The 26,283-nt window shown below is 38.8% G+C and overlaps 1 non-coding gene across 1 annotated transcript; it reads right to left on the reverse strand.

Moving 5' to 3' along the window:
- Window positions 1-18,358: 18,358 nt before the first annotated feature.
- Window positions 18,359-18,465, reverse strand: LOC141662544 (small nucleolar RNA R71). The gene has a single exon (XR_012550654.1). It is a non-coding gene; the product is annotated as a small nucleolar RNA R71 (small nucleolar RNA).
- Window positions 18,466-26,283: the final 7,818 nt, after the last annotated feature.

Here is a 26,283-nt window from a genome sequence, read left to right on the forward strand (position 1 = left end):
TGATGATGTAGCACTAGTAGCTGGTCTTGAGGTGAATCTTCTCATTGTTAGCCAATTTGCAGACAAAGGCTTTGAAGTTTTATTCAACAAAGAAGAATATACCTTTATCAGCAAGAAAACTGGTGAAATTGCTCTGAAAGGAGCCAGGAAAGAAAGCTTGTTTGTTGTAGACTTGGACTCAACAAATAAGGATGGTATTTGCTGCTTCTACTGTAATATCCGGGATATATCATGTAATTATTTTTGCTAATAAATAATTATTATATATGTTCAGTATCTATTTTGTGAATTATTTGTTAAGTGTTAAATGTGTTGGATGTTTAAAAATATTATTAATTGAGTATTTTAATTTTTATATGTCCAAAATAAAATATAGATAATTGTCATATCTTCCTAAATATTTTATGTTGATTTATGAATTTATAAGAATCATATGAAATTTATAAAATCTTTTTCCGGGTATTTAAAATCTATTTTATAAAAACGGGAACCAACCGACGTCATCCGTTGTTACGTTTTTAGAACCCGAAACTCATCCGAGAACTCCTTCCTAACCTAATTGCAATATTCCGAGCATTTTCCATGTTTCGACTTTTTCGATCCGGCGTATGGTTTGTCCTGCGCGGGTCCCGGCACAACATTTTCGATACAATATTCATTTCGGTTAATCAATAAAACTCGTATTTTCGATAAACGGGAGCTTTTTATTAAACTATCACAATTATCATCTCGTAATACGTGTAACCAGGCGCTGAGACCAAGACCGCAGTACAAATTGTACTGGTTTGGATAATTATCCCGAAAACCGATATCGTTTGGATCAGTTTTTATAAATAAACGTACCGTTCTATATCCGAAATGATCCAACGGGATACTAATTTCCCGTAATTATAAATAGCCTTTATCGTATTTTATTTTGTACCAGAAATCATTTGCAAACAGTATTTCCGGAGTTTTTACAGAGAAAATACTATAATCTTATTTTGTTCTTCGTAATCAAACACAAATTCGGAGGCGTTATCGATATCCGATTTTGGTGTACATATACTCAAAAAAAAGCTACTGAAATCTAAAATCCAAATCTTCCATCAATTTCAATCCAGAAACATCAGGTGATTTTCTATTTAATTATTTATATTCGAATTTCTTGATATTTAAATTATGATTTTTTGTTCGAGAGATTATTTGTATGATTTGATGATTGTATGTTGTAGAGCTTGTATCCTGATCATTTTGGTATATTATACTCTTGATTTGGAGTTCAATAACATGTTTAATTTTAGGTTTGATTCTCGGAATTTAGAAATTAGGGTTTATATTACTTTGAATATTTTCAATTCGATTTGGGGAAATCTTTCTTAGGGGTTTTCAGTCGATCTGGATGGGTTCTTTGTGTTCCTTATCGAATTTGCAATCGAACCATATATTCATACATCACATACGATCCCTGAGAAGTACGGAGTTGTCTTTTGAAATCGTCGCCGGATTTTGTTCGGGTTTGGCCGGTTTTTGGCCGAAAATTTGAATGAGTGATTGTCACGGGTGGATTGTTGAATGAATGAGTTTCTAGAAGCAATTAGGACTATTTTACAGCAAAGAACAGATCAATCACAGTCGATTTGGACCTTAATTAAGGTCACCGGACTTCGGGAAGGGTCACCGGAATCTGGGTTCATCCGGTGTTCTTCCCGACCCGGCGACCCGGTTCCTGACCCGTTTCTTTTTTATTGAAAACCCGGTTTTGATCCAGATTATTCCTAAATCAAAGTTGTATTTGGCATTTTTGCAAGTTAGTACCTGAAGTTTCCAGAATTTTACAAATTCTGGATTCCTGTTTTGAATTCTTTTAAAATTCGGATTTCTTTTTATAAATTATTTTCAAAATTGTTTTTAATTCCAAAAAAATTCGAAAATGATTATTTTAATTCCAAAAATCAGTATTTTAATTACAAAAATTATTTTTAATTCAAAAATAAATCTGAATTAATTAGTTAATTAATTTTGGTTGATAATTAATTGATTAATTGGTCAATTAATTTGAAAATTAATTGATTAATTGATTTAATTAATTATTAATTGATTTTAATTAATTATTAGATTTAATTATTTAAAAATGATTTAAAAATTCCAAAAAATAGTTTCGAGCTTTAAAATATTATTCTAAATTATTTTCAAGGCTCGATAATTATTATAAAATTGATTCGAAGCCAGGATTGGCTAACCGAACCCTGTTTATTACTCCGAAATTGATTCAACAAACCGTTTTAATTCCGAAAAATGTTTTAAAAATCATTTTAAATACCTGAAAGCCTGTTTATGACCCGAGACTTCTTTATAAATGATATATCATTGATTATGAGATGTGTTATGTGTTATATGTGACTTGTTGGTTAACTGTCGGTCTATATATTCGATGTTTACTTGTTTATTGCGTAACTTTCAATCCGTTAATCGGATTTGGGTGAAACGAAGGGTAGATAGAAGTATATGTTGAATAGAATCGTATAAGTTAAATATTGATAGATGCTTATGATATGTGAGCAGAAGAGGCAAGGCGTAGGAAAGGGAAACAGGTAGTCAAGGAGTAAGACAATGGTGATTGAAAGCGAGTGCAATATAGTAAGCTAGTACCAGACAAGTATTCTGAACTTTCTCGAGATGTTGTAGTGATTGATAATCTTGTTTTATATTGCAAGTGCTTTGAAGCACTGAACCCCAAACCCTGATTCCAGTTATTGATCTTGAGCCGTAAACCTTATTCTTTTTAAGCCATTGATTGTTGCATACCCAAATACGAATCTCAAATATACGATACTACTCCACAAATACATACAAACTAATTATCAAACACTGAACCAGATTGCTTACACACTCAAACCATTGTATCTTATGCTTTGAAAGGCCAAATCCTTGAAACCCTGAAACACTGATTCTTTTGTTATCCAATTCTTTCACTACCTAACAGCCAAGCTTTGGAACTGCCATATTGATCTTTATGCAAATTAAAACCCTTTTCATTATTGAACTTCCAATGTTGTTAATGATCCTGTTTATTATTTATTACTGCTTATCCTGTTATTATGGTAGAATTGGATTATTTTTATAAAATTGTGGACCAGATTCGTGGTCAGACCATATAATGGTCAAGTTAGGCCAATGTGTGCCTTGGATCCAGTAGTTAGAGCAGTGCTGTGTGCTTTGCTCGGGGTTAGTGCGTGACTGATCAGCAGCCTAACCTTGGTTTTTTTTTAAAATGAAAATATAATATCCAATTCTAAATCATAATTCATTGTTCACTTGATATCATAACCATTTTCACTCGATGATCATTATTCTCAGTTTTGTCATTGTGACTTGCTGAGCTAGTTAGCTCATTTGTGCGATGTTGTTTATATTCTTTTCCAGTTAAGAAGGAACAGGTTGGTAATGGGGATCCCCAGTCCAGCGTGAGAGCTAGGGGTTCAGGTTGATCGAGCTAAGCTAGTAGGCTTCTTTTGGGATAATTTGAGTTTGTAAAAGTTTGTAATAATGTTTAATACTCAGTATTGAGCTGGAATAGTTGGGATTGAACGGTTTGTAATATAAGTGTGTGTTTGGCTTGTGTGCATACTTTAACCTGTTGCGGTCCGTGGTAGTTGGTAAGTAGGGTCACTGCATATTATTATTATCTTTATCATTGTTATACGCAGGTTATTAATAAGGTGTGTGTGTGTGGACCCCAAACTTCTGACCCGGGTTTGGAGGGCGCCACAAGTTTGGTATCAGAGCTACAGATTATAAGTCACTGACACAAGCCTAGATTGACGGGAATGGGTAGAGGGTTAGGATTAGAAGTAAGGAATAAAAAGATAGAACGTCGAGAGGTTGAGTGCTACGGTATAACAGGTATTAGTATGATTCGCGTCGTGGTTCGAGATTCTTATATTGCGATATGATTTCAGATAGCAGCGATGGCCGACTCTTTTATCCCCGTATCAGCTGATCACTCAGAGCCTTCAGTTGGAGTACCATCTTCAGATCCACGTCCTGTTGTTCCACCCGTATTGGCTATTCTACCCCCACCTGTGTTGCAGCCCGTACCACTGCAGGCCATTCCACCCCCAGGCATGATGCCACCTATCAGAGGACCCCCACCTGCTGATTCAGGCTTTACGGGCCATTCAGTTACAGGAGTACCTTTCCAGTTCTCTTCTTATCCTGTCCCATATCATCAGTTTGAGGCTTGCCTTATGGAGCAGCGATTCCTGCAGGGTCAGATTCAGGAGTTAGTACATATCATGCGTACTAGAGAGGTTGGGAGTGGTGAGAGGTGACTTAGAGAGAGGCTCCAGATATTTTGTAGAGCAGCTGTTGTGAGGATTGCTGAGGCTACACAGGAGGACATCACCCCTGATTTCCTAGTGGAGTGGGCTAAGTGGGTTCTAGAGGAGCTTGAAGAGATTGGAGGTCCAGACTTGCCATGAGTCAGAGATCCAGAGATGGAGATGCTGAGCAGTGTTGTTATGGTTGTGTAGTATGTACAATAGTGTGTAGTGTGTATCAGTAGACTTTTGAGTTGTATTTATAGATTAGCTATGCTGACTAGTGAGTAGGTTGTTGTACCCTTTTGTTTTTACTTTTGAAGCGTCTTTACGCTTGTACTACCCAAAACTTTTGATATATATATATCAGTACCTTTTCCTTTCCAGCACTGTCATTTACTTTATTGTACCTATTTTATTTTACCTTATTTATTGCACCAGTTATACCCCTGTGATACCATGTACCCTGTTTTCCATAACTGTTTATATTCTGTAAAGAAGCATGCAATTTACTTAGTTACAACAATTTTCAAAAAGATATATTTTTATTTTACAAAATTTTTCTTTTCTGCGAAGAATTTGGTTTAAAAGCTACATAAGTTGTTTGATTCTTTACAGAAAAATGCCTCCCAGAAGAAATACCCGCACCAACACCCAGAATGAAGAAACCAACAACAACAATAACAACCAAGATGACACAAACCAGAATGTGAACCCAGGACCTATAGACCCAGCAATAGCCCAGATTCTTCAAATCTTGGCCCAATAAACAGTTCACTTGGCACAACAACAACAAAGACAGACCAATTCTCAAGTAACTTTTAAAACTTTTCAGGCAATAAACCCACCAAAATTCAAGGGTTTCTTAGAACCGATTGAAGCAAATGTTTGGTTAAAGGAGATAGAGAAGGCATTTGCCTTAGTAAAAGTGAAAGAGGAGCAGAAGGTTGAGTTTGGAAGTTACTATTTGAAGAATGAGGCCACCTATTGGTGGGAGATGGTGAAGACATTGGAAGGTACATATGTTATTACTTGGGAAAGGTTTAAGGAATTATTTTTAGAAAAGTATTTTCCTCAGTTTTTCCAAGACCAGATGGAGCTGAAGTTTTTAGAATTAAAGCAAGGGAATATGTCGGTGGCGGATTATGAGAGTAAGTTTGAGAAATTGTCAAGGTATGTGCTGTCATATGTGGATACTGACAGGAAGAAAGCTAAGAGATTCCAGCAAGGTTTGAAGCCATGGATCAGAGGGAATGTAGCCATTTTTGAATTGGATACCTATGCAGGAGTTGTACAGAAGGCTATGATTGCAGAGATAGAGAGTGAGATGTCACAGAAGGAGAAAGAAAGCAAGAAAAGGAAATTTGAAGGGAATGAAGGTCAGTCACAACCAGGGAAGTTTCCAAATTTTAAGAAGGGCAAGTTTTAGCCAGGGAGGAATTTTAATTTCAAGAGACAAAATGCAAGTGATGGAGGCCAGGGCAACCGTCCAGTTAATGCGAATCAATCAAATCAGTTGAGATTAACTTTTCCAGATTGTCAGGTATGTGGGAAGAAGCATGGAGGAGTTTGTAATAAGTTGAATGTAGTTTGTTTCAAGTGCAATTAGAAAGGGCACTATTCAAGGGAGTGCCGAAATTAGCCAGCAAGAGAGCCAGCAAATAAAGATCAGCCTATCCGGAGTCCAGCAGTGAAGGTTCCAGCCATTGGATTTACGTTGTTTAAATGTGGAAAGCCAGGACATATAGCCAGAGATTGCAAGACACCAACCCCAGTCAGTAATGCATTGAGGATTATGGGATCTACCCCAGCAGTGAATGAGACTCCAAGGGCTAGAGTTTTTGATATGTCTGTAAAGAATGCTATCTAGGATACTGATGTCGTGGCAGGTACGCTTAATGTGAATTCTTTATATGCCAAAGTGTTAATAGATTCGAGAGCAACTCGATCGTTTGTTTCACAAGATTTTGTTAGTAAGCTAAATTGCCCAGTTGAATATTTAAATGAAATAATGACTGTGGAATTAGCAAATCAAGAATGAGTATCTGTTAATCAAGTTTGTGGGAATTGTGAGATTGAGATTTTTGGTAGTAAGTTTTGTGTAGATTTGATACCATTTAAGTAAGGAGAATTTGACGTTATCTTAGAAATGGATTGGTTATCTAAGCACGATGCCCGAATAGATTGTTGAAATAAGAAGGTAATGGTGAAGACGCCAGACAAAAGAATAGTAACGTTCAAGGGCCAGAAACAAGTAAAGAAGTTCTTAACGATGATTCAAGCCAAGAAGTTACTACGGCAAGGATGTGAGCATTTCGTGGCATATGTGATTGACAAAAGTCAGGAGCCAGCAAGACTTGAAGATATTCCAGTAGTGAATGAATTTCCAGACGTGTTTCCCGACGAGTTACCAGGACTTCCTCCAGATAGAGAAATTGAGTTTGTAATCGACTTAGCACCTGGAACAGAACCAGTATCCAAGGCCCCGTATAGAATGTCGCCCGTTGAGATGAAATAGCTAGCGAAGCAATTGCAAGAGCTGTTAAAAAAAGGAGTAATCAGACCCAGTGTATCCCCGTGGGGAGCCCCGGTATTATTTGTCAAGAAGAAAGATGGAAGCATGAGACTGTGCATCGACTATAGGGAGCTCAACAAGCTTACAATCAAGAACAAGTACCCGTTACCCAGAATAGATGATCTGTTTGACCAATTGAAGGGAGACAAGTACTTCTCCAAGATTGATTTAAGATCGGGATATCATCAACTGAAAATCAAGCCAGAAGATATACGAAAGACAGCTTTCAGAACAAGGTATGGACATTATGAATTTTTAGTGATATCTTTTGGATTGACCAATGCCCCGGCAGCATTTATGGACCTGATGAATAGAATTTTCCAGGAATACTTGGACAAGTTCGTTATTGTGTTTATAGACGATATTTTGATTTATTCAAAGGCGGAGGAAGATCATGCGGAACATTTGAAAATAGCTTTGGAGATTTTAAGGAAAAAGAAGTTATATGCTAAATTCTCGAAGTGCGAGTTTTGGCTACAGGAGGTTCAATTCTTAGGACACATAGTCAGCAATGAAGGGATCAAAGTGGACCCGGCAAAGATTGAGGCCATTATAAATTGGAAAAAACCGAGAACACCCACCGAGGTAAGAAGTTTCTTGGGATTAGCGGGATATTATCGTCGATTCGTTCAAAAATTTTTCAAGGATTGCAATACCATTGACAAAGCTTACACGAAAGAATGAAAAGTTTATATGGAACGATAAGTGCGAAGGAAGTTTTCAGGAATTGAAGCAACGATTAATCACGGCACCTGTTTTGTCACTTCCAGACGATCAAGGGAATTTCGTAATTTATAGCGATGCTTCTCATAAGGGACTAGGATGTGTTCTGATGCAGCACGATAAAGTGATTGCGTATGCGTCAAGGCAATTGAAACCACACGAACGGAAATATCCTACTCATGATTTGGAGCTAGAAGCCATAGTTTTCGCTTTGAAGATTTGGAGATATTATCTGTATGGAGAAAAGTGTAAGATTTACACGGATCACAAAAGTTTGAAGTACATATTTACACAGAAGGAGCTTAATATGATGCAAAGGAAATGGTTAGAATTGATCAAGGATTACAACTGCTCGATTAATTATCATCTGTTAGGAATATGTGTATCAGTTTGATGATAAGTTAAACAAAACACTTAAGTAGAAATCTAGTGTTTGTAGCCTCAACGGATAAGACCATTTTGGCTATCCGTTGAAGGAGTAGCTTTACTAAGAAATAAGTTTAGTATTATAGCACATTTCATTCTCTGTATTTAAGTTGTAATTCTTAAATGTTGTGGGAAATTATCAGTCATGTTGACTACTAGTGGATATGCAAATAGGAGGGCTAATTGTAAATATTCCATGCCTTGTAATTTTGCATAAGTGAAGTAGTATCAACTGATATTAAAGGCCTTCAACGGATGAAAAACAAAGCTTCAACAGATGTCTCTAAAGCTTCAACGGATAACATCCATCAACGAATGAGTGCTTTAACGGATAAAGCTTCAACTGCTAAATGTATCAACGGATAAAGCTTCAACGGATAAAGCTTCAACGGATAAAGCATCAGCGGATGAAAGCTTCAACGGATGCTTAGTTCAATAGCAGTTGATAGTGACAATTCATAAGCTGACAGAGGCACATGGGTTGACAGAGACAAACTGGAATATGGCAGCCTCTAGGAGGAATCAAGAAAGTGCAGCATTTCCATTCTGGTGCAAACAAGGAAGTATTCAAAGATTCATAGCTAAACCTAAATTGCATTAGATAGAGAAATGAAGAAGAAACATGTGAAGAATTTTTTATTTGTATTTTACAGTTTTGTCTTCACTTGTAAACTTGGTGATATATAAATCAAGTAGCAGCTAGTAATTAGATGTGAATTTTCCAGAGCTGTTTAGAAAAATCCAGAGAGAAAATCATCTAGTTTGTACTAGGACGCAGCTGTGATTTTATTCTTTGAATCACAGATTTTCTGAAATAACACATCTCTGGTGGAACAACAAATCCACCAGAAAAGTTTTTAAGTCTGTTGTGTTCTTTACATTTGTGTTTGAATATATATATATCTCTGTCTGCATTAGCTGAAAGCAATTCACACACACTTGTTCATTAAAACACATAGCCTAGAAACTGCTCAAAACTTGAAAATGTTTTGAGATTTACATTCAACCCCCCTTCTGTAAATCTCATTGTTAGTTCACTGGGAATAATAATTGGTATCAGAGCAAGCTCTTAACATACAAAGAGTTTAAAGATCTATTCTGCTAACATCATGAGTAAGAAGGATATTGGTGTAAAAATTCCAATCCTGGAAAGAGATAACTATCATCACTGGAAAGTGAAGATGTATTTACATCTTCTCTCTCAAGATGAAAGCTACATCAACTGCATTGAAAATGGTCCTCACATCCCTCACAAGGTGGCCACATTTGCTACTGCAACAGTTGTTGTTGGACAGTCTATTCCCAAGCCAAAAGCAGAATGGTCTGTTGAAGATATTGAAGAGGTTCACAAGGACAAGAAAGCCATGAACATTCTGTTTAATGGCCTAGATCAAGATATGTTTGACAATGTCATTAACAACCAAACTGCTAAGGAAATTTGGGATACTGTGCAACTTATCTGTGAAGGTACTGAGCAAGTTAGAGAAAACGAAATGCAGCTTCTCATTCAATAGTATGAATATTTTCATTTTGAAGAAGGAGAATCATTGAATGACACCTTCAACAGATTTCAGAAACTGTTGAATGGATTGAAGCTGTATGGCAGAGTGTACCAAGTTAATGACTCCAATTTAAAATTTCTGAGGTCTCTACCAAGGGAATGGAAGCCTATTACTGTTTCTCTAAGAAATTCTCAAGATTATAAGGACTTCACACTTGAAAGATTATATGGAATTTTGAAGACATATGAACTTGAGATGGAGCAAGATGAGCTGTTGGAAAAGGGAAAGAGAAAAGGAGGATCAGTTGCACTTTTAGCTGACAATGAGAAGATTGAAGCCAGGAATGAGGAAAAGACAATGCCAAGTCTCAAAATTGGCACAAGCAAATCAGAATCAAGTAAGGGAAAGGAGCATGTAGCTGAGGATGAAGACAATTCCAGTCAAGATGACTCTGATGATGTTGATGAACATCTGGCCTTTCTGTCCAGGAGGTTTGCAAAGATGAAATTCAGGAAAAATACAAAATTCACTAAGCCAAACAAAAACATGGCGGACAAATCTAAGTTCAAATGTTATAACTGTGGCATTAGTGGACACTTTGCAAATGAGTGCAGGAAGCCAACCTCTGATAAGAAGAAATTTGAGCAAGTTGATTACAAAAAGAAGTATTTTGATTTGCTCAAACAAAAGGAAAGAGCTTTTCTGACTCAAGAGGATTGGGCAGCAGATGGAGCCAATGAAGATGATGATATGGAATATGTCAACCTAGCCCTGATGGCTAATTCTGATGAAAATGAAACTAGTTCATCAAGCAACCAAGTAATTACTACTGATCTCTCTCAACTTTCTAAGATTGAATGTAATGAAGCCATATATGATATGTCCAATGAATTATATCATTTGCATGTTTCCCTTAAATCATTAGCTAAAGAAAACACAATAATCAAAGAGAATAATTTGTTTTTAAGTGATAGGAATGCTGTGTTAGAGAATCAGGTAATTGAGCTTGAAAAGATTAAAATTAAATGCTTGACTGTTGAGGGTGGACTAGAAGAAGCTGTTAAGAAAGTAGAAATTCTTTCTAAACAGTTAGAAAGTGAGCAAGAGGTAATCAAGGCCTGGAAAACATCTAGGGATGTTAGTGCCCAGATTGTCAAGGTTCAGGGAATTGAATCATTCTGTGAGAATGACTGGAAGAAAAACAAAAAGGAGTTATAATTAATTGATGGATTGTCAACGGATGTGGAATCAACGGATGATGAAAGTTATCCGTTGAAGGAAGAAAAAGAGCATCTGTTGAAGGCTCATCAATTAAAACATGCAAGTGATTCTAAAAAGAAAAATCTCAATAAGAAGGATGGTTCAACTTTCAAGAACTTTGTCAAAGAAGGAGCTAGCACATCCAAAGATGCCAGTAAGGTGAATATAGGACACATGACTTTGGATCAGCTGAAAAATAGGCTTAAATTGGTTGAGGATAAAAAGGAGACTAAAAGAAAATCTAATAGAAATGGGAAGGTAGGGATTAATAAACACAACAATTACACACCTGATAAATATGCTCCTAGAAAAAGCTGTGTGCATTGTAAAAGTGTTAATCATCTATCTGATAACTGCAAATCTGTTAAGAATGCTCCCATGCCTTTAACACCCTCCATGCCTAACATGTTTATGTCACCTCTGCATGCTATGCCTGTTATGTCTCATCAGAATCCTTATGCACATTTTGCAAACATGCCATATGTTAATAATCCTTATTTTACTGCATTCAGTATGCCTCAGATGCCATACAACATGCCTATGTGGAATAATATGTTTGCACAATCCATGCCTTATCAAATACAATCAAATGTGCTAAATGATTCTGTGACTAACCCTACACTTCAACCAACTACATCTAAGACCAAGGTTGACCCAAAGTTACCTAAGTCAAAAGATGCAGGAGGAATGAAGTCTAGGAAAAAGACTAACAAGGCTGGACCCAAGGAAACTTGGGTAGCAAAATCAACTTGATTGATTTTGTTGTGTGCAGGGAAAAAGAAGGAATCTATGGTACTTGGACAGTGGCTGTTCAAGACACATGACAGGAGATTTCACCCTGCTCATAGAGTTCAAGGAGAGAGCTGGCCCTAGCATAACCTTTGGAGATGACAGCAAAGGGTTCACTATGGGATATGGCTTGATTTCAAAAGAAAATGTCATCATTGATGAAGTTACATTAGTTGATGGTCTCAAACACAATCTATTGAGCATCAGTCAACTATATGACAGAGGGAATATTATTTCCTTCAATTCTGAAGCCTGTGTTGTCACAAGTAAGAAGGACAACAAAGTGGTTCTAACTGGAGTTAGAAAAGGGAATGTGTACTTAGCTGACTTCAACTCTACAGATTCAGAATCAATTACTTGTCTTCTCAGCAAAGCAAGTCCAGATGAAAGTTGGCTATGGCACAAGAAGCTGTACCATTTGAATTTGAAGACAATGAATGATCTAGTAAAAAATGACTTAGTTAGAGGAATCCCTTTAGTGGAATTCACAAGGGATGGACTGTGTGATGCTTGTCAGAAAGGAAAGCAAAAGAAAGCATCATTCAGTAAGAAACTTGAATCTGCAATTGATGAACCATTACAACTGCTACACATGGATCTTTTTGGACCAGTCAATGTATTGTCAATTTCAAGGAAAAGATATTGCCTAGTAATTGTAGATGATTTCTCAAAGTTTTCATGGGTTTATTTCCTTGGATCAAAGGATGAAGCTAGTGAAATCATCATCAACCATATCAAGCAAGTCAACAATCATCCAGATTTCAAAGTAAGGAATATCAGGAGTGACAATGGAACTGAGTTCAAGAATACAACCATGAAGTTGTTCTGTGAAGAAAATGGGATCATGCATGAGTTCTCAGCTCCAAGGATCCCACAACAAAATGGTGTGGTGGAAAGGAAGAACAGATCACTAATTGAAGCTGCAAGAACAATGCTTGAAGAGTCAAAACTCCCAACATACTTTTGGGCTGAGGCTGTTAACTGTGCATGTTACACTCAGAATATTTCTCTAATTAATCAGGCAAAAGGCATGACTCCCTATCAATTGTTCAAGAGAAGAAAACCAATTTTAAACTTTCTGCATATCTTTGGTTACAAATGTTACATTCTAAGGAATCAACCTGATCACAAAGGGAAGTTTGATGCAAAGGCTGATGAAGGAATATTTGTTGGTTATTCTGCTGGAAAATCATATAGAGTCTACAATCTAAGAAACAACATTGTCATGGAATCTGTGCATGTTGTGTTTGATGATAAAAAGATTGATGGACTGACAGATGAGGGACATCATAAAGGACTCAAATTTGACAACATTGAGATATATTGTGATGATAGTGAAGATGAGAATGATGGAGAAGGCACCTCGAAAAGAATTCAAAATCTGCCTTTGGATAATGCACAGAATGCTGCATCCGTTGAAAGTCATAATTCAGCTTCCGTTGATAGAAGCAATGCAGCATCCGTTGAAAGACAAAGTGCATCATCCGTTAAAGTTCATAATGAAGCATTTGTTGATCACAGTCTGTCAACGAATAATCATTTCACTTCATCAGTTGATAGAACTCCCAATTCCTTTCAAAGGATCAGCAACTCAGGGGGAGTTTTAACCAATCAACATTCTATCTCACATCATGACAATACTGAGGCAACCTCATCTAGAGCTAATCTACCACCTCAAAGGAAATGGACCAAGAATCACCCTTTTGAACTAATCATTGGTGATACTACATCTAAAGTACAAACTAGAAGGGCTACTCAAGATGAATGTCTGTATAGTAGCTTTCTATCACAGGAGGAACCTAAGAGAGTGGAAGAAGCTCTATTGGATCCAGATTGGATTTTAGCAGTGCAAGAGGAGCTAAATCAATTTGAAAGGAACAAAGTATGGAAGCTGGTACCCAAGCCAAAGAACAAGAGTTCTATTGACACAAAATGGGTATTCAGAAACAAGATGGATGAAAATGGCATTGTCATAAGGAATAAAGCCAGATTGGTTGCTAAAAGCTATACTCAACAAGAGGGAATAGATTTTGATGAGACATTTGCTCCAGTTGCCAGACTTGAAGCCATCAGAATCTTTCTGGCCTATGCAGCCCATGCCAATTTCAAGGTCTATCAAATGGATGTCAAGAGTGCATTTCTGAATGGGGAATTGGAGGAAGAAGTTTATGTAAGCCAACCTCCAGGATTTGAAGATCCAAATTTTCCAGACTATGTGTATTATCTGTTGAAAGCACTCTATGGACTAAAGCAAGCACCTAGAGCCTGGTATGAGACTTTGTCAAAATTTCTTCTAGATAATCACTTCACAAGAGGTACTGTTGACAAAACTCTCTTCTTTAGAAATGTTACTGGCTCTATAATACTTTTTCAAATTTATGTAGATGATATTATATTTGGTTCTACAGATGATAAGCTTTGTAAAAAGTTTGCTAAGTTAATGCAAAGTAAATATGAAATGAGCATGATGGGAGAGCTAACTTATTTTCTTGGTTTACAAGTTAAACAAGTTAGTGGTGGAATTTTCATTAGTCAAACTAAATATATTTATGATCTTTTAAAAAAGTTTGACTTAATGGATTGTTCATCTGCAAAAACTCCCATGGCCACTGCCACCAAGCTTGAATTAAACAAGGCTGAAAAATCTGTAAACATCTCAAGTTATAGAGGCATGGTTGGTTCACTTTTATATTTAACTGCTAGTAGACCTGATATAATGTTTTCTACATGTCTCTGTGCTAGATTTCAAGATGATCCTAAAGAATCTCACTTAGTGGCTATTAAAAGGATTTTCAGATATCTCAAAGGGACTCCAAATCTAGGAATTTGGTACCCTAGAGAGTCTGGTTTTGATCTAATTGGCTACTCAGATGCAGATTATGCAGGTTGCAAAATAGACAGGAAAAGCACAACTGGCACCTGTCAATTTCTAGGGAATAAGCTTGTGTCATGGTTCAGCAAGAAGCAAAATTCTGTTTCAACATCAACAGCTGAAGCTGAGTACATTGCTGCTGGTAGTTGCTGTGCACAGATACTGTGGATGAGGAATCAACTATTTGACTATGGACTAACTGTTGACAAAATTCCTATATTCTGTGACAACACAAGTGACATTTCCATTACTGAAAATCCAGTGCAGCACTCAAGAACCAAGCACATTGACATCAAGTACCACTTCATAAGGGAACATGTGATGAAAGGTATAGTGGAACTTCATTTTGTTCCAAGTGAAAAGCAGATTGCAGACATATTTACCAAGCCACTTGATGAATCAACATTCACAAGATTAGTAAGTGAGCTAGGTATGCTTAATTATTCATAAATTTATGTCCTCATTATAATCTGCTTTGTAGCCTGAAATGAATTTGGGGCAAGAACAAAATTGGCTTTAAGTAAAGATTATTCTATCAATGGATATTCCCTATCCGTTGAAAGCCAAAATTGTTCTATCAACAGATGTTCATCATCCGTTGAAAGACAAATACATTTCTGGTAATTTTATCCTTCAACGGATAAAACAGTGTTAACCTTCAACGGATAACTATTTACCTCATCCGTTGAAGTGTCACATCAGTTACTTTAAGTGAGTCACAGTCGTTGATTTGTTTACTTAACCGTTGATACAGATATACACTGTTGTATGTATTTGTATCAAAGGCAGTTTTCAGAATTTCTACAGTTTTCTTTATTCTCAAACGGTTGTAATTTATTTAAAAGTATCATTTAATCATTTTATTTACGTTTTAATTCGAGAAAGTATAAAAGCCCATTGAATTCTTATTTTCACTTTACGCTTTCTTGCAATTTTTACTCTCTTTCTCTCCCAAAACTCTCAATCTTTTCTCTGCAACCTCTACTCACAACAATGGCACCAGTAGTCAAGATTATGTCTCAGTCTAGCTTTGTTTATGAAAAGAACAATTTCGTAGCCTTAGTGGAAAAGAATGAAGCCCATTCAGATTATTACAAGATGATGGACTTCATCAAGAACTGCAAACTAAGCTATGCAATGCTGGAAGCCCCAACTATCTATTGTGAGGTAATTGAGGAGATTTGGACAACTGCAGAGTTCAACTCCACAGATATGACCATTGTTTTCTCTCTCAAAGGTAAGGATTATTGTATTAACTGTGATGATATACATTCATGCTTTAAGTTACCTGAGAATAATGCCATGACACCACACACTGATAATGATGTATCTGCTATGTTAGATTCCATAGGCTATTCTTTTGATTCTGCTAGTTTAGGGAGCATTAGAAGAAAGGGCCTTAGGAAAGAATGGAGTTTTCTTGGAGATGCCTTTATCAAGGTTTTCTCTGGGAAGATTAACAATTTTGATGCCATAACTTCATCTCTTAATATATGCTCTATATGCTAGTTTCTGATAGGTACTTTAATTTTAGCAACTATGTCATGCTAGAATTAGGTTCCAGGTTAGGTAACAAAGCTAATAGACCTCATAACATCTACTATGCTAGATTCTTTATGTTATTGGCTAACCATGTTGCAGAAGGTTTGGTCATAACTAATGAGAGCAATAAACTCAAATGTTGGGCACAAGAGAAAAGGGTCCTTGCAGACCTTTTGAGAATTAACCTCAACAGCCAGGTGCCACTGGTATATTTACCAATAATGAATGCACCACAGGTAAGTGATAAGTGGCATTTTATACCACTTAGAACGTCTTAAAATGGCTTAAATTGGTGTCTTGAAATCAAGTATTTTGTGTATTTGATGCGTTTTTCTAGTGTTTATGCATTTCAGGGTATTAGTTGCATTTCGGGGGAGGAATCATCAAGAATAAGCCTTGGCATGTGTTCACCATTGCGAGAGGAAAGGAATGGGCAGATTACGGCGAAGAAACGGAGCAAGCTTGAAATTTTTCCAGTAGGGTCCTGCGCGCCCGCGCAGCAATGCTGAGCGGCCGCGCAGCAGCCTGCGCGCCCGCGCAGATATGCTGAGCGGCCGCGCAAGGTCGGGGAAAAAGCTGAATTATTTTAGACTTCTACTTCTGTGTGGCTTCCAACTTCTATGTAATCTGAGTTTTATGGGACTATTATATAGGTAGATTTGAGACGTTTTCACAGAGAGTATTAAAGGGATTATGTTTTAGATTGTGTTTTACGCAAGAAGCGAAGGAGATAAGGAAGAAGACCGATTTAGCACACCGCAACGAAGAGGAAGCATATATTCTTGTGATTCTTGTTTCGTTGTAACGTTGGATGCTAGTTTTCTTGCTTTGACTTGTTTACTCTTGTGACGTACTCTGTTTTAATATAATTAGTGTAGTTATTATTTTCTTGTGTTGTTTGTCATGATTTCATATGAACCCATGATGGCGATAAGTTCTATTATGGGCTAATCGTGATCATGGGGTTACAACGGATTTATTATGGAATTCTTTAGTTAATTGTTTAATACTTTAGTGTGTGATGATTGCATGATATCTAGTATTGGTTGTGCGTATTCGTCTTATGTGCGTTGTGAACATATAAGATAGGGTGTTAATCTCTTGTGAAGCGACGCTGGATCTTGAGATTTAGAACTTGCCATGCTAGCATAGGTTCATGTACGTTGTGCATGATTAGTGGGTAACTCTAACAGTTTTATTTGCCCTATGTAATCAAAAGGGATAACTTGTGCTTAAATTGTTGTGTTGTCAATTTCTGTAGACATATAGGAACTCAACATAATTGATGACTATTCAACTTCTATCTTAATTGTGGATGCTTGGTAGAATGGTATTAGTACAATGAAAGTTGGCTTTTATCAGTTTCGTGTTATTCGGTTAATGTCATCACTGTCACATGCTAAAGGTAATAACAATGGCTATAGAAGGAAGTAATAATAAAGTTGTGATCTCATGAGTGTTTTATTATTGATAAATTGAAGTGTTAGTTAAGTGGTTAATTGAGTAGTTAATTATAGTTAATATTTAATCAACAATTTTAAGTGTTATTATCTTAAAATTGAGAAGTAATCATACATTGGTGAGTGAGTTTAATTAGACAATAATTTAGTCTGAGTCTCTGAGGGAACGAACTAGAAAGTATTCTATATTACTTGCGAACGCGTATACTTGCGTGAATATTAGTGCGTGTTTTCGCCCTAACAAGTTTTTGGCGCCGCTGCCGGGGACTCGGCGTATTTGTTTAGTTTATGTACTTACCATCATTGGTTATTAGGACTCAGTGATTAGGACGTAGTAGTTACTTACTCTTTTCGGTTGTGTTCAGGTACTTTCGCAAGCATTTATGCAAACTCGTTCTCGTGCTCGCAAGAGGACTTTAGATACAGCTGAGGAGACAAACGAAGTTCTTGATATTCCGGAGAAGTTAGATTTTGAGGATTCAGATTCAGGAACTGAGCAGAAAGAACCAGTAAACATGGGAGATCGTATTGTTCAAGCTGATCCAGCTCTTATGTATTTTTCTCAGCCTAAAATTGATGACATTCAGTCAAGCATCCTTCATCCGGCTATTCAAGCTAACACCTTTGAAATCAAGCCGGGCACTATTCAGATGGTGCAGAATTCTGTTTCTTTTGGAGGAGCGGCAACTGAAGACCCCAACATGCACATAAGGAATTTTGTCGAGATCTGCAGCACTTTTAAGTATAATGGCGTGACTGACGAGGCTATCAAGTTGAGGCTTTTCCCATTCTCGCTGAGGGATAAGGCTAAAGACTGGTTATATTCTGAACCAGCTGGGTCCATCACTACGTGGCAAGATCTTGCGTAAAAGTTTCTGGTGAAGTTTTATCCAATGACAAAGACTGCTGCTATGAGGAGTGCTCTTACTCAGTTTGCGCAGCAACCTACAGAATCTATGTGCGAGGCTTGGGAACGCTACAAGGAAATGTTGAGAAAATGTCCACATCATGGAATGCCGGATTGGATGGTGATCACTGGTTTTTATAATGGTTTGGGGGCCCAATCTCGGCCCATGCTCGATGCAGCAGCTGGAGGAGCCTTATGGGCTAAAAGCTATACTGAGGCGTATAATCTTATAGAGACGATGGCTGCAAATGAGCATCAAAACCCAACTCAGAGGATGACGTCAGGCAAGGTCACAGGTATTATGGAAGTTGATGCAGCCACCGCTATTGCAGCCCAGCTCCAAGCGCTATCAATGAAGGTTGATTCTCTGGCTATGTATGGAGTTAATCAAATAGCTATGGTTTGTGAGCTTTGTGCAGGTTCTCATGCTACGGATCAGTGTTCTCTTGTCAACGAATCTGTTCAGTATGTGAATAATTATCAGCGACAACAGCAGCCTGTGCCAGCGACTTATCATCCTAATAACAGAAATCATCCAAATTTCAGCTGGGGGAATAATCAGAATGCTATTCAGCCACCATATCAGCAAGGAGTGAGTAAACAGTTTAACCCACCTGGATTCCAGCAACCACAGCAGTATGCTACAAGGCAATCATATCCTCAACAGGGAAGTGCAGCTGCACCTACTAGTGCTGATTTTGAGGAACTTAAGTTATTGTGCAAGAGTCAGGCAGTTTCTATCAAGACCTTGGAAAATCAAATCGGTCAATTAGCCAATGCAGTGCTCAATCGTCAACCTGGCACTCTTCCCAGTGACACGGAAGTACCAGGCAGGAAGGAAGCTAAAGAGCAAGTCAAGGCTATTACCTTAAGGTCTGGAAAAGTAGCTGAGGCTGAAAAGGCAAAAGAAGTAGAAATTGAAATTAGAGAAGAAGAATCTAAGCAAAAGGAGAAAGCGGCGGAACCAAGGAAGACTACTGTTGAACACACTCTACCTGAGGCTAATACAGGGGAGAAACAGCTCTATCCTCCACCACCTTTTCCTAAGAGATTGCAGCAACAAAAGCTGGATAGACAGTTCGGGAAGTTTCTGGAGGTGTTCAAGAAACTTCACATCAATATACCTTTCGCTGAGGCTCTGGAACAAATGCCTAGTTATGCGAAGTTTATGAAGACTATTCTTTCAAGAAAGGTGAAACTGGATGACCTTGAAACCGTTGCTCTCACGGAAGAATGCAGCGCTGTTCTGCAACAAAAGTTACCACCAAAACTGAAAGATCCAGGAAGCTTCACCATTCCTTGCACCATTGGCAATCTAACTTTTGACAAGTGCCTTTGTGATTTGGGAGCAAGCATTAATCTGATGCCGTTGTCGATCTTTAAAAAGCTGGATCTGCCGGATCCAAAACCCACATACATGTCGCTACAATTGGCGGACCGTTCCATTACTTACCCAAGGGGCATAGTTGAGGATGTGCTCGTCAAGGTGGATAAGCTCTTCTTTCCAGCAGATTTTGTTATTCTGGATTTTGAGGAGGATAAGAAGATTCCCATAATCTTGGGGAGGCCTTTCTTGGCTACTGGCCGTACCTTGATAGATGTACAAAAAGGGGAACTTACTATGCGGGTCCAAGATCAGGATGTGACCTTCAACATATTCAAGGCAATGAAATTCCCTACAGAAGATGAGGAGTGCTTAAAAGTGGATGTGATTGATTCCGCGGTTACTTCGGAACTCGAGCACATGCTAATGTCTGATGCATTGGAAAAGGCCTTATTGGGGGATTTTGACAGCGATGATGAAGATAGCAACGAGCAATTACAATATCTGAACGCTTCTCCATGGAAGCGAAAGCTGGACATACCATTTGAATCTCTTGGTACTTCTGACCTTAAGAATGCTGAAGGGAAGCTCAAACCATCAATAGAGGAAGCACCTACCTTGGAGCTCAAACCATTACCTGAACACTTGAGGTATGCTTTGTTAGGTGATTCATCTACGTTACCTGTTATTATTTCATCTGACCTTTCAGGTAGTGAGGAAGACAAGCTTTTAAGGATTTTGAGAGAATTTAAATCGGCTATAGGATGGACCATAGCAGACATCAAGGGGATAAGTCCTTCATATTGTATGCATAAAATTCTGCTAGAGGAAGGTAGTAGGCCAACTGTGGAACAACAACGAAGACTGAATCCCATCATGAAGGAGGTGGTGAAGAAAGAAATTCTGAAATGGCTAGATGCAGGCATCATTTATCCTATTTCTGACAGCTCGTGGGTGAGCCCCGTACAATGTGTACCTAAGAAGGGAGGTATCACTGTGGTCGCAAATGAAAAGAATGAGCTCATCCCTACTCGAACAGTTACATGATGGAGAGTATGCATGGATTATAGAAAATTGAACAAAGCCACAAGGAAGGATCACTTCCCCCTTCCATTTATTGATCAAATGCTTGACAGATTAGCGGGTCATGAGTATTTTTGTCTTCTGGATGGTTATTCTGGGTATAATCAGATTTGTATTGCACCAGAGGATCAGGAAAAGACTACCTTCACTTGTCCATTTGGCACATTTGCTTTTCGTAGAGTTTCATTTGGGTTATGTGGCGCCCCGGCCACCTTTCAGAGATGTATGATGGCTATATTCTCTGACATGATTGGAAATAACGTCGAAGTGTTCATGGATGACTTCTCCGTCTTTGGACACTCATATGATGAATGTTTGAATAATCTGCACGCCGTACTTAAAAGATGCGTGGAAACTAATTTGGTGCTTAATTGGGAGAAATGTCATTTTATGGTGCGTGAAGGCATTATCCTTGGGCATAAGGTCTCTAGCAAGGGTCTGGAGGTGGACAAGGCCAAGGTGGGAGTCATTGAAAATCTTCCCCCACCCAATTCTGTGAAAGGAATCCGTAGTTTTCTTGGTCATGCGGGTTTTTATCGGCGATTCATCAAGGACTTTTCAAAGATATCTAAGCCGTTGTGCAATTTGCTTGAGAAAGATGTGCCTTTCAAATTTGATGATGAATGTTTGGCAGCATTCGAGACTCTCAAGAAGAGTTTGATCACTGCACCAGTTATTACAGCACCAGATTGGACAGAACCGTTTGAGATGATGTGTGATGTGAGTGATTATGCGGTAGGTGCAGTTCTGGGACAGCGCAAGAAAAATCTCTTCCATGTGGTCTACTATGCGAGTAAGACTTTAAATGGTGCCCAATTGAACTACACCACTACTGAGAAAGAGCTTTTGGCTATAGTCTTTGGCTTTGAGAAATTTCGATCTTATCTGCTTGGTACGAAAGTAACAGTATTCACTGATCATGCAGCTATTCGCTATCTGGTTTCTAAGAAGGATTCGAAGCCGAGACTCATTCGTTGGGTGCTTTTACTTCAGGAATTTGAGTTAGAGATCAAAGATAGAAAAGGTACTGAGAATCAAGTAGCTGACCATCTCTCTAGGTTGGAGAATCCCGATTCTACTTCACAAGATAGGACGTTAATCAATGAATTTTTTCCGGATGAGCAGTTGTTTGCAATTCAGGAGGAAGAACCATGGTTTGCAGATATTGTAAACTATCTTGTCAGCAATATAATGCCTCTTAATTTGACATCCGCTCAAAAGAAGAAGTTTCTGCATGAGGTAAAGTGGTATATGTGGGATGAACCATATTTGTTTAGACAGGGAGCTGACCAGATCATCAGGAGATGTATCCCGTTCTGTGAGACGGAGGGGATATTACGAGACTGCCATTCCACGGTTTATGGTGGACACTATGGAGGTGAGAAGACGGCAGCTCGTATTCTGCAAGCAGGTTTTTTCTAGCCTACTTTGTTCAAGGATGCTCATCAGTTTGTTTTAAGGTGTGATCGTTGCCAAAGAGTGGGAAATTTGTCAAGGAAGGATGAGATGCCATTAAATGTGATACTTGAAGTCGAGGTCTTTGATGTGTGGGGAATCAATTTCATGGGGCCTTTTATCGCATCTTGCAATAATCAGTACATCTTGCTGGCAGTCGATTATGTCTCAAAATGGGTCGAAGTTAAAGCTTTACCGACAAATGATGCAAAGGTAGTGCTAAATTTTCTTCATAAGCAAATTTTCACAAGGTTTGGAACACCTCGGGTAATCATAAGTGATGAAGGATCACATTTTTGCAACCGTAAGTTCACTTCTATAATGCAGCGTTATAATGTGAATCATCGAGTAGCTACTGCCTATCATCCGCAAACAAATGGTCAAGCGGAAGTGTCTAATAGAGAGATAAAGCGCATTCTAGAGAAGGTTGTTTGTCCGTCAAGGAAGGATTGGTCTTTAAAGCTCGATGAAGCTGTTTGGGCTTACAGAACAGCATACAAAACTCCACTAGGGATGTCACCGTTTCAGTTGGTGTACGGTAAGGGATGTCATCTACCAGCGGAGCTTGAGCATAAGGCCTACTGGGCATTGAAGAAATTGAACCTGGATTTAGATGCAGCTGGTAAGAAAAGAATGCTTCAGCTTAATGAACTTGATGAATTTCGACTTCAAGCGTACGAGAATAACAAAATGTATAAGGAAAAGGTGAAGAGGTGGCACGATAGGAAGCTACATCCTAAGTTATTTGTGCCAGGGCAACAAATTCTTTTATTCAACTCTCGGCTCCGACTTTTTCCTGGGAAGTTGAAATCAAGGTGGTCTGGACCTTTTATTGTCAAAACTGTGTTTCCACATGGAGCGGTGGAAATTTTTGAGAATGATTCGGACCAAGCATTCAAGGTTAACGGTCAGCGGTTGAAGCACTACTATGGGGACATGGCAAACCGAGAGGTGGTTAGTGCCATTTTGTTGACTACTTGAGAAAGGTACGGAACGTCAAGCTAATGACGAAAAAGAAGCGCTGCGTGGGAGGCAACCCATGAATTGTTGTTACAGGAACCCTTAGAAGTTAATAACCTATCCAAAAACACAAAAAAATCAGAAAATAGGGGCTGAATTTTTTTTTTCCAGAGACCCTCTGCGCGCCCGCGCAGCTATGCTGAGCGGCCGCGCAGCTTGTTGCGCGCCCGCGCAGAAATGCTGAGCGGCCGCGCAGGGGTCGAGTTCCAGAATTTTTTTTTTTTACAGTTCAGAAAAAAAAACAAACAAAAACACAAAAACAATTTTAGCCCATAAACCCACGAATTGTTCCCACTACCCCATCATTTTAGCCCTTAATTCCCAAACCCTAATCTAATCCACACCCTATATATACATACACCTATCCTACATATCTCCCACAAAATTTCCTACACTTAAACCCTCTCACAAACATCAAAAATCAGTTCTTACACACTCTTATTCACGAATCAATGGCACCCAAGAGAGCACGCACTATTGACAGCAGCAGCACAGTTCCTACTGCTGATTCATCGAGGGGCACTGCTGCAAGGCCTCGGTTAACTGACAGAGCTGCGGAGGAGGAGTACACTAGGCTGTTGGGGAAGCCGATTCTGAAGGAGAGGGGGTTTTTACCATCAGGGAGGGATGGTGAGTTGTTTCCCATGATTGCAGAGAAGGGGTGGATAGCTTTTTGTGAGTCACCCGAAGCAGTACCGATGAGCGTTGTTCGCGAGTTCTACGCGAACGCGAAGGCTGAAAAGAATGGGTTTTCTGTAGTCCGTGGGCTGACGGTTGATTATCATCCTGCGGCGATTCGCCGTGTGATTGGACAGCGAGAGAGGAAGCCCGAGGAGGAGAACTGGAATGAAAAGACTGCTGAGGATTTTGACTTAGATTTGATTTGTGCGACTCTCTGTCGACCGGGCACAGTTTAGAACCGCAGTCCAGCCAATAATGAGTATCGTCACTTTCCGGCGATCGTCATGAACAGGTATGCCCGTGCATGGAATGCATTTATATGTGCTAATATTTTGCCTTCTTCACATGCACACGAGGTCACAGTTGAGAGAGCACAGCTGTTGTGGGGAATTCTGAATGAGGAATACTATGTGGACCTTGGTGAGTTTATCTACCAAGGAATTCTGAAGTTTTTGAGGGGAGCAAAGCATATGAACATCCCTTATGCATCCACGGTTACGAAGCTATGCCGAGCAGTGGGAGTGAACTGGCCGGCTCATGAGCAGTTGCAGTTGCCAGCAGCTCCGATAGATTCTGGCACTCTGAATGGGATGCAGGAGTGGACCGGTGGTGAGCCTGAGGAGCATGGGCTGGGTTATCATCTTCCAGGAGGGCGTTCAGCACGAGGTGCTACTATGGCTAGGCCAGGGCGTGGTGAGGCTGGTTCGTCGAGAGCTCAGGAGGGTGCTGGGATGAGTGATGCCCAGTATAGGAGGCTTTCACGGCGGATGGATGCCATGTATGAGACGCAGAGCAGGTTTGCTCAGGAGCTCACCCTTGCGTTAGGGACTGCTTTTCGAGGCCTTGGAGCTGATATCCAATGGCCAGTTTTTGGCGAGGACTCTGCATACCCACCGCCTGATACTCCACCCACTGAGGGTGATGATGATGATAACTCCGAGTAGGTATACCCTGTGTTCCTTTCTACTACTTTCACTGAGGACAGTGAAGATTTTTAGTTTGGGGGTGGTAGTTAAGGAATATTGTGTGTGTGTCATTTAGTTGCATATTCATGATAGTTTAGTTCATATAGTTGTATAATTTATGCCATATAGTTTTTTTTTATGAATGTCATGTAGCTCATGCATTTACTATGATCCCTTTTGCAATGATTTATCGACTGAATTGTGATATTGATGGGAGTGTAGTGATAGCATTAAAGTGATATTAAGTTGTGTAGGTTGATATGCATGCTAGAAACAATTGTAAGTCCACTAAGTCTTAAAGAATGCGTAAGGGCTAGATTGTTATTATGATTTGGTTGTTTTCAAGGTCAATCTATTTATTATGCTTAGAATTCGATTATAGGTTCTTAGTGATAAAAACATAAAAAGAAAAATTTTTGGAGAAAAAAAATATGGAAGTTGTTGCTATTTGTGGCTAGGCGTCAAATGGCTAGTAGCCGGCTCGCTTATGTTGCGAGTAGTCTAGGGTTGAGTAAGATGGAGCGCAACGCACTTGCTCAGAAGTTATAAAAAAAAAAAATATTTTTGCATAATTGATCAATGGTGGGCTCTTTGGTATTCGAGTTATTAAGTTCTTAGGGGACTTTGTGCCTAGTGACCTAAGGCTTTTAGAGTCTGGGATCCGCTAACCTAACGCTCGTTACATGGATACCATTGTATAAGTCTTTTATGGACCTCACTCATTGCACGGTCAAATAAGCATTTGAGTTGTAAATAAAAAGCACGATTCCGTAGTAAGCTCCAGAGTTCTTGTAGTGTTGTATATCACTTTGTGCCTAGAATTTTTATTCTTTATATAATCGTAGGATTGCCTTGAGGATAGTCTAGTCATAGTAATTGGTCTAGTTCCGAAGCATATCTGTTAAGCATTTGCACACACCACGTTTCTGGCTGTATGTCCGGTTGCATGAGTTTATTGATCTTTAGTTGTCTAACTGCATTCGTTGAGATGTGACAATTTGGTTGGTTAATTGTAGTAAGGGGGATCGTTGCATTTTCATATAGATTGCATTCATGCATATTTTTATTTGTTTTTGAGTCTGTGACGCTTGAGGACAAGCATCGATTTAAGTTTGGGGGTGTGATAAGTGGCATTTTATACCACTTAGAACGTCTTAAAATGGCTTAAATTGGTGTCTTGAAATCAAGTATTTTGTGTATTTGATGCGTTTTTCTAGTGTTTATGCATTTCAGGGTATTAGTTGCATTTCGGGGGAGGAATCATCAAGAATAAGCCTTGGCATGTGTTCACCATTGCGAGAGGAAAGGAATGGGCAGATTACGGCGAAGAAACGGAGCAAGCTTGAAATTTTTCCAGTAGGGTCCTGCGCGCCCACGCAGCAATGCTGAGCGGCCGCG

This window comes from Apium graveolens, chromosome 5, assembly GCF_009905375.1.
Source record: "Apium graveolens cultivar Ventura chromosome 5, ASM990537v1, whole genome shotgun sequence".
Lineage (NCBI taxonomy): Eukaryota > Viridiplantae > Streptophyta > Magnoliopsida > Apiales > Apiaceae > Apium > Apium graveolens.